The sequence below is a fragment of the Giraffa tippelskirchi genome, chromosome 11 (assembly GCF_054371585.1).
Source record: "Giraffa tippelskirchi isolate mGirTip1 chromosome 11, T2T-mGirTip1v1.2.pri, whole genome shotgun sequence".
In the NCBI taxonomy this organism is placed as follows: Eukaryota; Metazoa; Chordata; class Mammalia; order Artiodactyla; family Giraffidae; genus Giraffa; species Giraffa tippelskirchi.
The window spans coordinates 37426594-37440101 of NC_137285.1; the positions used below are offsets into that span (position 1 = coordinate 37426594).

Genomic DNA, 13508 nt, shown 5'->3' on the forward strand with positions numbered 1-13508 from the left:
TAAACAGAAAATCCTACAGAAGTATTAAGGGCAGCCACCCAACAAGTTTCCAATATACATTTTGGTGGAACCATGACGTGAACCAACATTTTTCCGCATTTAATACTGACCAAGCATTACACAGATAGTCTCTTTTAAAACTTAGTACAACTCACTAAGTATGTGTAGTTATGTATAGATGAAGAAGCTAAGCTAAAGGAAATGTGAAAAAAAGTCCAAGATTACAGACCTACAAATTTATTTGAAGTAAATTAAGATGCAGTTATTGTACTTACATTTTGCTAAGCTGTGTTCTAAGGTCTGAGGATTCCAAGTTCTCAGATATGATCAGTCCATGACCTTGGAGAGGTCATGGCCAATTGGAAAACAGAAGAGCAACACAGTAGTTAAGTTTTATATTTAAGGAACCAATGATGTTTCAGAGGTTTATGTGCAGGGCCTCAGACCTATTGTGACCCAGGCCAGTGGAAAAATTTTTTTGGGAAAGGGACATTTGGATTTAAAAAATGGATTAAGATTAGCTGGATGAAGAAAAAAGATAAGTAAATCCGGGCTAAAAGAGCAGATGTGTGAAAATGTGGTCATTTAAAACACAATATATTGGTGGTGTATGGGTGGTGAAACATAGGTAATTCGGTAGAGATAAAATATAGGAAAAAAATAAAGAGGCAGAGAATGTCAGATAGTGAGAATCAAGACAGAGGAGGAGGTTAGATTTTTATTAGCATTAAATCTGTTTAGGATTTCATTGTTATGAGAAAGCAGTGAGAAGGTGGTGAAAACTTTTTAAAAGTTACATGAATTGACACTGAAAAACAAATTATTCTGAAAATATTAATAATTAACAGGTTGGAAGATGGGAAGACTACATGCTAGAAACTAAAAAGGATCCAGTGGCAGAAAACTATATGAAAGATAATGAAGTTCTATCTGAAAGAAGCTGAGACATTTGGTGAAGCTAAAATTCTAGTAACAGTGTGGGTTTTTAATGATACCATGGCACACCCTCTATTGTGGAAAGTGGGGAGAAATGCAACGGAGATTGAATTCAACTTAGAAAATTAGGAAATTTTACCCTTCCCCCCCAAAAAAAAACTTTACAATGCTAATCATTTATTTTAAAATAATTCAGCATGGGCAGTAATTGAAACATGAATATTCATTTGTTAAGCTACATGCAGAGTGAGGAATTCCCTCTCAAGAGGTAGTGATACACATGATAGGTAAGTATACTTTGTGATAACTTGAACAGACAATTTTTTCCATACAGAACATTGGTGTCAAAAACATTATTTTAAACAAAACAATAGTTTTCCATTAGAATTCTTTAAATTTCTTAGCCAGTTCAACAGTATGATCTGAAAGTTATCAATGTTTCCCATATAATTTAACACATCAAATAATCCTAGTTACTTTAATATTTCTTCTGAGATGCCTAGGGACTTTTCAGAGATTCCCTGGTGGCTCAGTGGTAAACAATTTGTCTGCCAATGCAGGAGAGGTGGGTTCAATCCTGGGTTGGGAAGATTCCCTGGAGGAGGGCATGACAACCCACTCTAGTATTCTTGCCTGGAAAATCCCACGGACAGAGGAGCCTGGCAGGCTGTAGTCTGTGGGGTCACAAAGAGTCTGACATGACTAAGCACAGCGCATTAGCATTGGGGGCCCTTTGGAATACTCAAAGATAGCTAGAGAAAGAAACTTACAGTTTGTTATCAAATGCAGTTCAATATTTCAGGAAAAATTTGTTTTCTTAACAGGGAGTAAGACAGCCAAATTTCAGTCTTGTATCAGCTTACTATTGACAACAAAGTTCATTTAACTAATTAAATCCAGTCTAATCATAATCACTCCTGGCAACATACAAAATTCTTTTTTTTCAAAGTTCCCTTTCTCCCACAAACTTATTTTTTTTTAATCACTTTTTGTATCCACATGATTTGTCCCTTAATTTTCCTCATCCAGAAACAAACAGCTCTAGGACAAAATTATTATCATCACTTTTTCTCAAAAAAAAATTTTAAAAACTCCTTTCTTTATACCTGCTCTTGCTGACAGCACATATTCTTCTTGCTTTACACATTGAAATGCCTTCCTTGTCATTTTTAGCAGCTTTAATACATATTACAATTTTTAAAAGTTAAAGGTCTTAAAAACCCAAGAAACAAGTAATTGAACTGTTATACTATTATTTACTGATTGGAAAATTTAGGAACACATTCCATAACCTCTAAAAACATACATTTTCCTCATAGCATGGTTTCTTTTTAATGTGGTATGAGATGTGTGTTTAATAAACCCAAACATCTTTAGTGCTTTTTCTCTCATAAGAAGGCAAAATTAGGTAAACTTAAATTTGTTCAGTAATGTACCAGTATTTTACCTTAAAAATGATTTAGACATTCAATTAATTTTCATCAAAAAACTTAATTTAGAAAAACTCTAAAATTTAAAGTTACCAAAAATCTGGAGAATCTATTTTTAGATAAACATCCCTGAAACATAATTTTTTCAAAGACTTTATCTGAAAGCCTTTGAAACCATTTATGACAATATCACATATAGACACATGATATTCAGACAGAGATCTCAAATTTTATATTTCAATATAGAACTTATCAGCTTATGAATAACAGTTGGAATAATTTGCATATACTCACTTGAGTTTAAAAGGCTTCTCTCCCTCCCCACCAACTCCTTTTATCCCCCCTTGGCTTGAAGTTCTAATTAACCCAAGGCTAAAGTCTCAGGCAGAGTGAGCTGTGTTTGTATTTCAAGGACATGATAAAGAGTTAATTTTAAGCTTTCTCCTAGGCAATTTTTTTTTTTCTCTCTCAAGGTTAGAATTTTGAAAACAGCACTTATCAAGCTAGCTTTCTCTAACTGCATCTGCAAAAACAAAAAAGTTTTGGAATTTCAAGAGTTTCATCTTAACCAATTTTCTCTGAAGTCTGAGGAATACTGTCAGCAACACAGTGTTTTAAAAAAATTATCTTTCTTTTTCTTTAGTCATAGTTTCATTACTTAAATTTTTCTAATGAGTTGAACCTGAATTTCCCATTTTACAAAAAGCAACAAGAGTACCAGTCACACAAATGGGATACACACTCACACACTCACACACCAGAAGATAGAACTGTCACATATCCTCTGAGAGGATCACCACTGACCAATAGAGTCCCAAATAAATACTTCTCCAACACAAATGGCCCCCCAAATCAGACACATGTCAGAACTATGGGCAAAATGCCCAAATAGCACTCCATGCTCAAAAGAGAAGTTTGCCCGGTGCACACCAGTGGACTTACTCAGTCTTGAAACTCATCACCTCCTCCTGATGCGTGTTTCCCTTCCACCAAGGAAAAGCAGTAAGTTGGCAGCCAGCGGCAAGCAGAGGGGAAACGGGGAGGATCTCAGGAACAAACGATTTCAGCAACTTCTAAGAATGTGCCCCAAAGCCTGCCTCTCAGGGCCAGCCAGCCAAGATCTGCAGGCTCCTCACAGCCGTACAGGTGCAGTGTCATGGCTGTAGCTCTCCTGGGGGAAATCCCGGGGAGCCAGATGTCGCGAGAACACAACCGCCCCACATGAGGCTCCAAAACTGTTACCGAAAGTGGAGTCTGGATGCTCCTGACTCAGAAGCCAATAAAGAGGCAAAGTTGGTGGAAAGGAACGTTTGTTTTATTTTGGAGGGTGGCAACCAGGGGATTCTCCTCCAAATGCGACTCTCCCCACTGACAATCAGTGGGCAAAACACTGGAGGGAGGTGCTACAAGCAGAAATAGTAGTCAGCTCTGATAGTCATCTTGAAATTTGTCATGTGGTGGTCTCATCAGCCTCATCCTGATTGTTTTAAGTACAGTTAGTCTTTAGTTCCAGGGTTAGTTTGTTCCCGTTTCTTTGAGGCCAGTTCTTGGAATCGTGGCAGCTCATGTCATGACTAGTCTGGTCATCATGTAGTTACCGTCTTCCACCTGGTGGGGTTTCCGTGTCTATAAAGACAGCTGAAAGGTCATGGCACAGAATATTATCAACTGCCCTTGAAGGGGAACTAAAGTCCTTGACTATGTTTAATGACTAAACTATTATTATTCAGTCTTGTTGGACCATTTTCCTTTGTTTTAGCATTTTTCATGTCTCTGATTAAATTTACTCCTTGGCTAGTTTTTTCACAGACAAAAGGTAGGCTGAGGACATGGGGGGGCAAGGACCACAGGTTCCTGCTCTATTTCAAGAGCTCATTTCTTTATTATCTATTCCTTCTTATGAGTTTTTCTCATAAAATATAAAATCTAGCTACAATTTTGATAATGCATGTAAAATTAGTATTAGGTGCACCAAAACCAGCTTAGAAGAGAACAACATAAACATTCTAAATTCTTTTATGAAGACTGCCTAAATCCTATCCAAATTAATCAAACAAAAATCACATATATCTACTGGTTAGCTATGTTAACAGAACTATAGAATGATTTTGTTTGATCATGGCCTCATTTTTTCAGTTAGAGACAACCTTGTCAAATTCTTTTTATTGACCTTATATTGTTTTCCTCCAAGACTTCTATCTTGCATGTCAACACTAAATAGTTTGTTAGAATTTTTATGACTCTTTAAAAAGGACTCAAAACACTTTATAGTAATGAATATTGAGCCAGTTTTGACAACCCTGAAGAGATGAGGCAAAATACTAAAATGCACTTGCACTTTTATAAACTTACTTAAATGCTGAAAGATTGTTGGACCACAAAACACTGATTCAAAATAATAACTTCATTCTGTCATTGATACATTTACATGTATGTGTGAACATTCATGCTCAGTCGCTCAGTCATGTCCGACTCTTTGTGACTCCATGGATGGTAGCCCATCAGTCTCCTCTGACAATGGGATTCTCCAGGCAAGAAAACTGGAGTAGGTTGCCATTTCCTCCTCCAGGGGATCTTCCGGACCCAGGGATCAAACTCGAGTCTCCTGCATTGCAGGTGGATTCTTTACCACTGAACCACCTGAGAAGCCCCATTTACATGCATATCTTACTTGTAATTTTCTTTTAACTCATATTTCAATATATTGTGTTTTTATAAAATTATTCTTGCTTTTATAAAGATCTCAGAGTTGCTGAAAATAGTAATTTGCACTGATTATATATAAAATATTTGTAACTAGTTAGGTTATATGCTTGTGTGAATTTCATTCCTATCATCATTTTTAACACAGATGTGTCATATACTTAACACATGCCTCAAATAATATGGATACAGGTTATTCGATATTCATCAAACACATTTAATCTGTGATTCTTGTATCTCTCATTCTAACAAGTTATTAAAGGAAATGTGATTCATCATTAATGAAAGTTTTTTTTCCAGTTTCTTACTAAAATAACACATAATAGTTGTGAAGAATTTGATAAATATTACAGAAACTCTCTTACTGAATTCTGCTTAACTGATTACCAAGGGTAACTTTTTCTATTCTGAGACCAATCTCCAGTGTGAGTGGGGAGAGGGTTTCCCACAACAGCAAGCAAATCTCCTACACCAGCTGGATTTCCAACAACTCAGCCCAGTTCTGTTATCTACCCAGAGGTAGCCTCAGATTCCAATGGTTAAGGGTTCAGTCCTACAACACCATCCCCTGCCCCTCCAGATGCCTCTGGCAAGCCCAGGTTGTTACATATTCTTCTGATCAACTGGGTACGTAACAGAGGTTCCCAAGGGTCCCTCCTTGGGTTTGATTAATTTGCCAGAGCAGGTAAATAGTTTACATACTAGATTGCTGGTTTATTATAAAAGAATGTAACTCAAGAACAGCCAGATGCAAGGAGTACATAGAACAAGGGTATGTGGGAAAGGTCTTGGAGGTTCCATGCCATCTCCAGGCACATCACTCTCTGCAAATTTCCATGTGATAATCAACCCAGAAGCTCTCCAAATTCAGTTCTTTGGGGGTTTTATGAAGGCTTCACTGCATAGGCACCATTGGTTAAATCATTGGTCACTGGTATTTCATTCAACCTCCAGCCCCTCTCCCCTCCCTAGAAATCAGGAAGTAGGACTGAAAATTCCAAGCTTCTATTCTTGGTGGTTTTCCCTAGCAACCAACCTCCATCCTTAGCACTGGCCCAAAGTCCCTCATTAACAGAAACCCAGCTGTGGTGAAAAGGGTCTTGCTATGAATAACAAGACATTATTTTACCTTTATGACTCTGAAGCTTTTCACTGAAGACGAGACAAAATTTTATGACAAAATTGGTCTGCTGTTATGCTCAGGAAATTTCAATTTTGGACTATGATTCAGGAACTATGAAGGAAGACCAGAAGATTGGTTTTCTAAGTGGCCAAATGTATTTTTTCTTATAAATCATACTATCACAATAACCAAGTTTCCACTGCCTCTACAAAGTGCTGAACACTCAAGGCAAGTAGGCTCTAAGCCATGGGAAATATTTGCTTACTAGAGTTTGCTGAATATAGGTTCATTCTCTAACACTAATGTGCCAGAGTTACTTAATGCAATTATGCAATGTAATTCAATAAAACAGTGATATATGATTGCCAGAAGAGAATTATTTTAATAAAAATTAAAGTTATACTATGAAAGCAATAAATAATAGAAATTTCCTTGAAAATTAATTGCCAATAAAAAGGGTATGGGTGAGACCACCATAAAATATTGGCAGGGAAATTATAAAAATTTCCAAGGAGTCTCAATTCAGATTTCTATACAGATGTCTACAGTCCTCGCTACACATAAAAGAAAGCAAAACTTGGGATCATAAATATAAAACAAGTTTGGGAATGTCAAATTAATTGTTGGTGGTTGATTTTGCAATATATTGTTTTATTTTCTTGTTTTCCCTGGCAATAACCAATCTGAATAAAGACAACAGACAGTCATAATAAGAACAATAGAAAAAGTTTTTTAATGTTGAAACACTAATCCTTCTTAAATGTTTATCAAAACAGTTACAAACAATTTTTGACACATAAGATTTATTATTTTTATGTTGTAATAGCAATAGTAATTTAAGTGGTGGGAGTTGATGTTACTGAGTGGTTGCAAAATTATCTGTCTTATTTTTATTGTGTTCATTTCTCTGACTCTGAGAAATTGGCCTCCCTGATGACTCTGTGGGTAAAGAATCTGCCTGCAATGCAGGAGACCCGGGTTTGATCCCTGGGTCAGGAAGATCCACTGGAGAAAGAAATGGCAACCCACTCCAGTAACCTTGCCTGGGAAATCCCATGGACAGAGGAACCTGGGGGACTATAGTCCACGGGGTCGCAAGAGTCAGATATGACTTAGCAACTAAAGCACCTAAGATGGCCAACCTCTTTAATATACATGTTACTTGCACTTAATTATAGCTTATAAAGTACAGAACTCCAAACATGGCATTTTCCAAAAACACATTATCAAAAGGATGGAGTCAGGTGCTTCTGTCAAAGTATACAGGTCTTCACTTCTCATATTAATGAAGTAAATTAGAATTTAAAAAATTCTCTGGTCAGCAATGTATGAGTACCCAAACACATGGCATTCCAGAAGATACAAGCTCTGCCTAAGCTGTCTCTGCACTAGACCATTCGTTTGACAAACATTCACTGAGTGCAGCGTGTCTACTGGGCTCTGCTTAAAGAACTAATAACAAAATAATTGATGACATGGTAAAGTGATGCCCTTGAGAAGTCATTGATATTGTAGGTCAATTAAAAAATGCCACTGATGCTTGCATATGTAAATGAGATTCGATAATAAAGATGTCGAAGAGAAAGCAGGAAAAAGCAAACAACATGACAAAAACAGAGTTCAACTCTCAAATCTACCAATTTATCATCACTGATTCGCACACTGAAAAAAAAATCAAAAAGATTTTTCATACATTACCACTAAAGAATATACTATTCTCAAGTTGCTACCTTTAGCTGATTTTCTTTGAAATCATTGTAATTATTGCACTCTTGAAACCCTGGTCAAAGCCTAGTTTTGTCTTGTTTTCAATATATAGGAAATAACCAAATATCTAATTTTTTTTCATTACATTCTATTGAAAGCTATGGAATATATTGAAAGTGAACCATATTCTTTTTTCTCTCAGTGTTGAAGCAGATGTTCTCTTCAAAATTTTTCCTCCTTATTTAGGTTACTTTATACTCTAAAAAGTTATTTATTGATGTATCATTCAAAGCACTTATATCTAGCCAGGCGAATATATTTCTGTAATTATTTTTAATTATTCAGTAATTTTCTATAATCATTTGCTAGGAATTCTGGCAAATAAATCAGAGTGAGCAGCACATGTTTCTAATGGTGGAGGCAACAGCTAGGATCTCTCAGTACAGAACTCTCAGCTCGCTCTTCTGCTCTGAACTGAATCGGCTACATGGCCTAGCTGGGCCTCTGTATTTATGTTTCATGTTTAACATGCAGATTGAAAGAATCAGGTGAACATATCAAATTTATCTGATAAAATGTCAGAATAGTTTTCTATACTTAGATAACTAGCCCAGTGCTTCCTGTGAGACCCAGAGAACAATGGTGGGCCTTATAGGAAAGGCCATAGAAAAATGCTGCCCTCACGTTGGAGAAGAGGACTTTTCCGGAGGTGTTTTCTAATTCACAAATGCTTCAAACCATGTAGCTATAATAAAATCATGATGCATTGAGAGTGTTTTCACATGCCAAGGTTAGTTTCCTCAAAAATATTTCACATGATAATTTCGAGAAAATGATTTAGATTTCCCTTCCCAGGAGTACAACTTTACTTTATGAACAATTTAATTGTTAATGAAATACAACATGTTGTGTAAGATACTATTTGAGGCTTTTACTCTGTGGAGAAATATCTCTTTAGTAATAAGTGCATTTTAAAATTATGATATCGTTATCTAATAAAAAGCTTAAAAAACTGTTTTCATTTATAAGCCAGCAGAATAACTTAACCATTAAGAAATGTTAACATTAAGCTTTGATTAATTATATCTCTCAATCTTAGGCAGTAGTCAAAATATTTTAAATATAATTATCGAACTATTTTTATTAGCAAGATCCTTAATCTTATAAATGACAAAACTCATCACTTGGATGGAATCAAGTTTTTTATTACACATAAACAGCTACAGAAAGTAAAGATCAAAAGATAAAGTACCACAATTCCTATATTAGAGCTAAATATAGACAAAATTAGAAAATAATATTAAATAAAATCAGTCTTAATATTTTATTTCTCTTTGGTGGCTATTTAAAACACCTTGTTTGGTGTATGAAATGTTACAATATGACAGTGGGTGTGGTATGTGTGTGTATGTTTTGAAAATTCTTGTTCATTTGGAAGGTTTAAATTTTTCATTGTGCTATGATTTTTTTTCCTTTGGATTTCTTGTATTCAATATCTGGTATTAATAAATTATTTATTTTCATATTCTCTTCATTTTCTGAATGGAGAATCGGCTCATTCTATATTTTGCTAGCATGAAAAAAATATGATACATTTGATTTTCTGTTTTCTTCTTAGAGCTGAGCCCTCTTTTTCTGTCCTCTAATAATCACTCTTCCAAACTGAACTCATTTCTTTTTCTGAATTTATGTTCTTTCCAACCTCTCTGTACACCTTCCTAGACTTATTTTCATGCCAAATTTATCATTACTTGCTACATTTCAGAGGTACTTAATATAAAAGACTGAAAAATGTAGAAAATATTAGTATGTGCAGATATGGATAGTGGTATATTCCTAATCTGAGATTAAATCTCTCAAAATATATTTATTTGGGGGAAACACAATGGAAACATACAAGAAAATATTTTCTGATTTCTCTTACAGTGGTCTCAAGTGTGTCACTGAACATTCACCAGAGGCTTTCATTCCTGAACACTCGTATTTTCAAGTGGTTGGTAGTATTTGGAATGATCATTACTCAACTCTTTTCCAGTGAAAGTTTCATAATATTATATAATTTTTCTCAAGAATTTATTTTAGCCAAAGAGGGATCTGAATCTAACTTGGTTTTAGTATTCTATAGGCAATCATTTTTTAAAAGTGTTTAAAGTATTTATTGTTACCTTTCTTACTCACTTTTGACAACTGATTTATTTTGTTTTATGCCTTTCACATGCCTTTCACAATTCTAAGTAAAGGCTGTCCATTTCAAACTCGATGTTAATGGCACTCACTAGAGTTGTACAGGGCATCGTGTATCGTCTTCAGGCCATCAGAGATGACCCAAGTTCTAGGCTGATCATAAAAGGCCTTTTCATTTACACTTTTGATCATTAGTTCTGGTAATTAATTTTTATTTAATTTTTCCTGCTCTTCAATCACATCTTATATTGCTATGGTTAATTTTCTGTTTCTAATTTATCACTTCATGGAAATAGATGGGGAAACAGTGGAAACAGTGTCAGACTTTATTTTTGGGGGCTCCAAAATCACTGCTGATGGTGATTGCAGCCATGAAATTAAAAGATGCTTACTCCTTGGAAGGAAGGTTATGACCAACCTATACAGCATATTTAAAAGCTGAGACATTACTTTGCCAACAAAGGTCCATCTAGTCAAGGCTATGGTTTTTCCAGTAGTTATGTATGGATGTGAGTGTTGGACTGTGAGGAAAGCTGAGCGCCGAAGAATTGATGCTTTTGAACTGTGGTGTTGGAGAAGACTCTTGAGAGTCCCTTGGATTGCAAGAAGATCCAACCAGTCCATCCTAAAGAAGATCAGTCCTGGGTGTTCATTGGAAGGACTGATGTTGAAGCTGAAACTCCAATACTTTGGCCACCTGATGAGAAAAACTGACTCATTGGAAAAGACCCTAATGTTGGGAAGGATTGGGGGCAGGAGGAGAAGGGGACGACAGAGGATGAGATGGCTGGATGGCATCACCGACTTGATGGACATGGGTTTGGGTAAACTCCAGGAGTTGGTGATGGACAGGGAGGCCTGGTGTGCTGCGATTCATGGGGTCGCAAAGAGTCGGACATGACTGAGCGGCTGAACTAAACTGAATTGAACTGAATTGACTCAAAATTTTCCTGCCTTTTTTTTTTGTTTAGATGCTGGAAATGCTTTGTATGTCTACTTTATTATTGTTAATTTGAATTTCTTCAGTATAAATACGCTGTTTATCCTTCCCAGTGAACATTATACCTGGAAACTATTTCTTATTGAATTTCATACTTTTCTTATCCAGGCCTGCCCTTATTTAACAGAACTAAAGCTTTCTTTTTTATTACTAAGAATAAGAAACAAATGTGTTCTACATTTTCTTTTGTGTTATGAACTAAACTCATTTCAGGGCAGGATTTTCTTCTGAGTCATTACCATTTTACTTCTCTTTCCCTGTATCTCATAATGCCTTCTTATATACCACTTGACATTTTCTGTTAATTCCTGTTGGAACTTGATTTGGTAATATTTGTTCATGCCACAAGGATGGCTGATGCATCTTGTTTTAATGTCCTTCCTCTGGATCTTATTGCAAAAGAAGGAAATGATTCATACTCAGTGTTGGGGGAAAGTAAGGATGTGAGTTTTCCATACTTGTTCCACAGTAGTTTCCTGGATGCTGGCAGCAGCCCCTGATTGGTTTAAAACCAGAAGACCAAGCATCATGTAACGTAGGTAGCACACTAGTGCCCATATCATGGCATTTAGCAAATGTTAGTCTCCTTAGTAACACTGTGTGGCTTTTCAAATTGTTCAATAAATGCAAAGAAACCTGACTGCTAATGCAAGAGACATAAGAGACGTAGGTTTAGTCTCTGGGTCTAGAAGATCCCCTGGAGGATTCACTCCACTCCAGTATTTTTGCCTGGAGAATCCCATAGACAGAGGAGTCTGGAGGGCTATGGTCCATAGCGTTGCAGAGTTGGGCATGACTGAAATGACATAGCATGTTCTCAAAAATAGGTGAAAAATAAATTTCTACAGACCTATAGTAATGGTTCAGAGAACAATGAGAAGCCAGAGATTATTGATGCTGCTCCCAGGTGTATACCTCACAGGATTATAGCTGTGACTAAAAGGCTTAAAGGCAAGAAAAGCACAAAGTACTGGAGATTTTTCACTATTTGGCTTCCCATGTCAGTGTTAGCCAGAGGCAGTCAAGGTCACAAGCCTGGAGAATTATTTGTGCAGACTTTCATGGCCAGAGGCCAATGTACAGACTGTCAGCGGAAGCTGGTAATGACTATTCCTAGTATATTTTGGTTAAGAGAAATGTCAAATAAGTAATAGCAGGGTGATTTTTAATTCTAACTTATCTATATAAATATTACCTATGTAGACAAATCTGAAATATTTTCACTTCTTATTTCTCATTGCAAAGATATTAACTTGTCTTTCATTTCCAAATAGAATAATGACTGCTATATTTACAAATACAACAAAATGAAAAACCAAGAACAACTTTTCCTGCCAGTTCCACTTACTCTTCCATCTTTCCTTCCAGAGGTAAAGCATGCAAAAAATGTCTGTCTTCCAGTTAATACCTTGGATCTCTTCCTCCACAAACTATATCAAAAAGCCAAGAGTGTGGACTACAGAAAAATAAAGATTGCAGATCTAGCTAGAAGGAAGGAACAAAAGCTGCCCTTGGGAGAAGAGTGAGCGCACACTGAAGAGTTTGAAAACCATGGAACCTGAAGGAGGTGAAGGACACTGTTAAGCCTGAAGTAGTTGCAGGACTTCCCCAGGTGGTCCAGGGGTTAACACTTCACTTTTCAGTGCAGGGCTGTGAGTTCCATCCCTGGCTGGGAAGCTCAGATCCCACATGCCGCATGACCAAAAAAACAGAACACCGACAACAGAAGTGATACTGTAGCAAATTCAATAAAGGCTTTAAAAAATAGTCCATGTCAAAAATAAATAACTACAATAAATTTTCTTAAAAAAGAAAAAAAAAAAAAACTGAAGTTTCTAAATGATACAGGCATTCTTCCATGAACCCAGGGTGACCAATTAAAGGGAGTCTGACAGCATAAGGGCTTCATCAGTTAGACACTGAGCTCTTCTACACAAAGACAGACAAAAAATGTGTCCCAGAGACCCAGCGATTCCCTCCATGGTACTCATAGAGGTGAGAGTACACAGAAGATTGACCGACCTAGAAACTCATAGATCCCAACATGGAACATGTAGTTTGGATGTGCCCTAAGTAGGTTGCAGGTTCAACTCCAAACCAAAGACAAATCACGAGGTGGGGTCAAGAGGAATGTTTAGGATTTGGTGGGAAAGCCTAGAAACTGAATGGAAAAAAGAGTCAAACACAGGTCTGAAGGTGCATCTAAGAACCGAGAAATATTTAACTAGAGACATAAAACCACCGTGGAATAAAACCTACATAATTCTATTAGTGGGCTCTTTCACCCAGAGCTAATTGTCATAGTCCACTCATGCATGCAATGGTTTGGGCTCCATGACATCTTAGCAATGACACACAAGACATTGATCGCTTTGTCTAGATTTTTTTTATCTCTAATTGGATCATCAAAAGGATAAGAGAAATT

The 13508-nt window shown here is 36.3% G+C and overlaps 1 long non-coding RNA gene across 1 annotated transcript; it reads left to right on the forward strand.

Annotated features, from left to right (window-relative positions):
* Window positions 1-6082: 6082 nt before the first annotated feature.
* Window positions 6083-12909, forward strand: LOC145525359 (uncharacterized). The gene is made up of 3 exons (XR_014068132.1): window positions 6083-6420; window positions 9826-9892; window positions 12452-12909. It is a non-coding gene; the product is annotated as an uncharacterized LOC145525359 (long non-coding RNA).
* The last annotated feature ends 599 nt before the right edge of the window (window positions 12910-13508 follow it).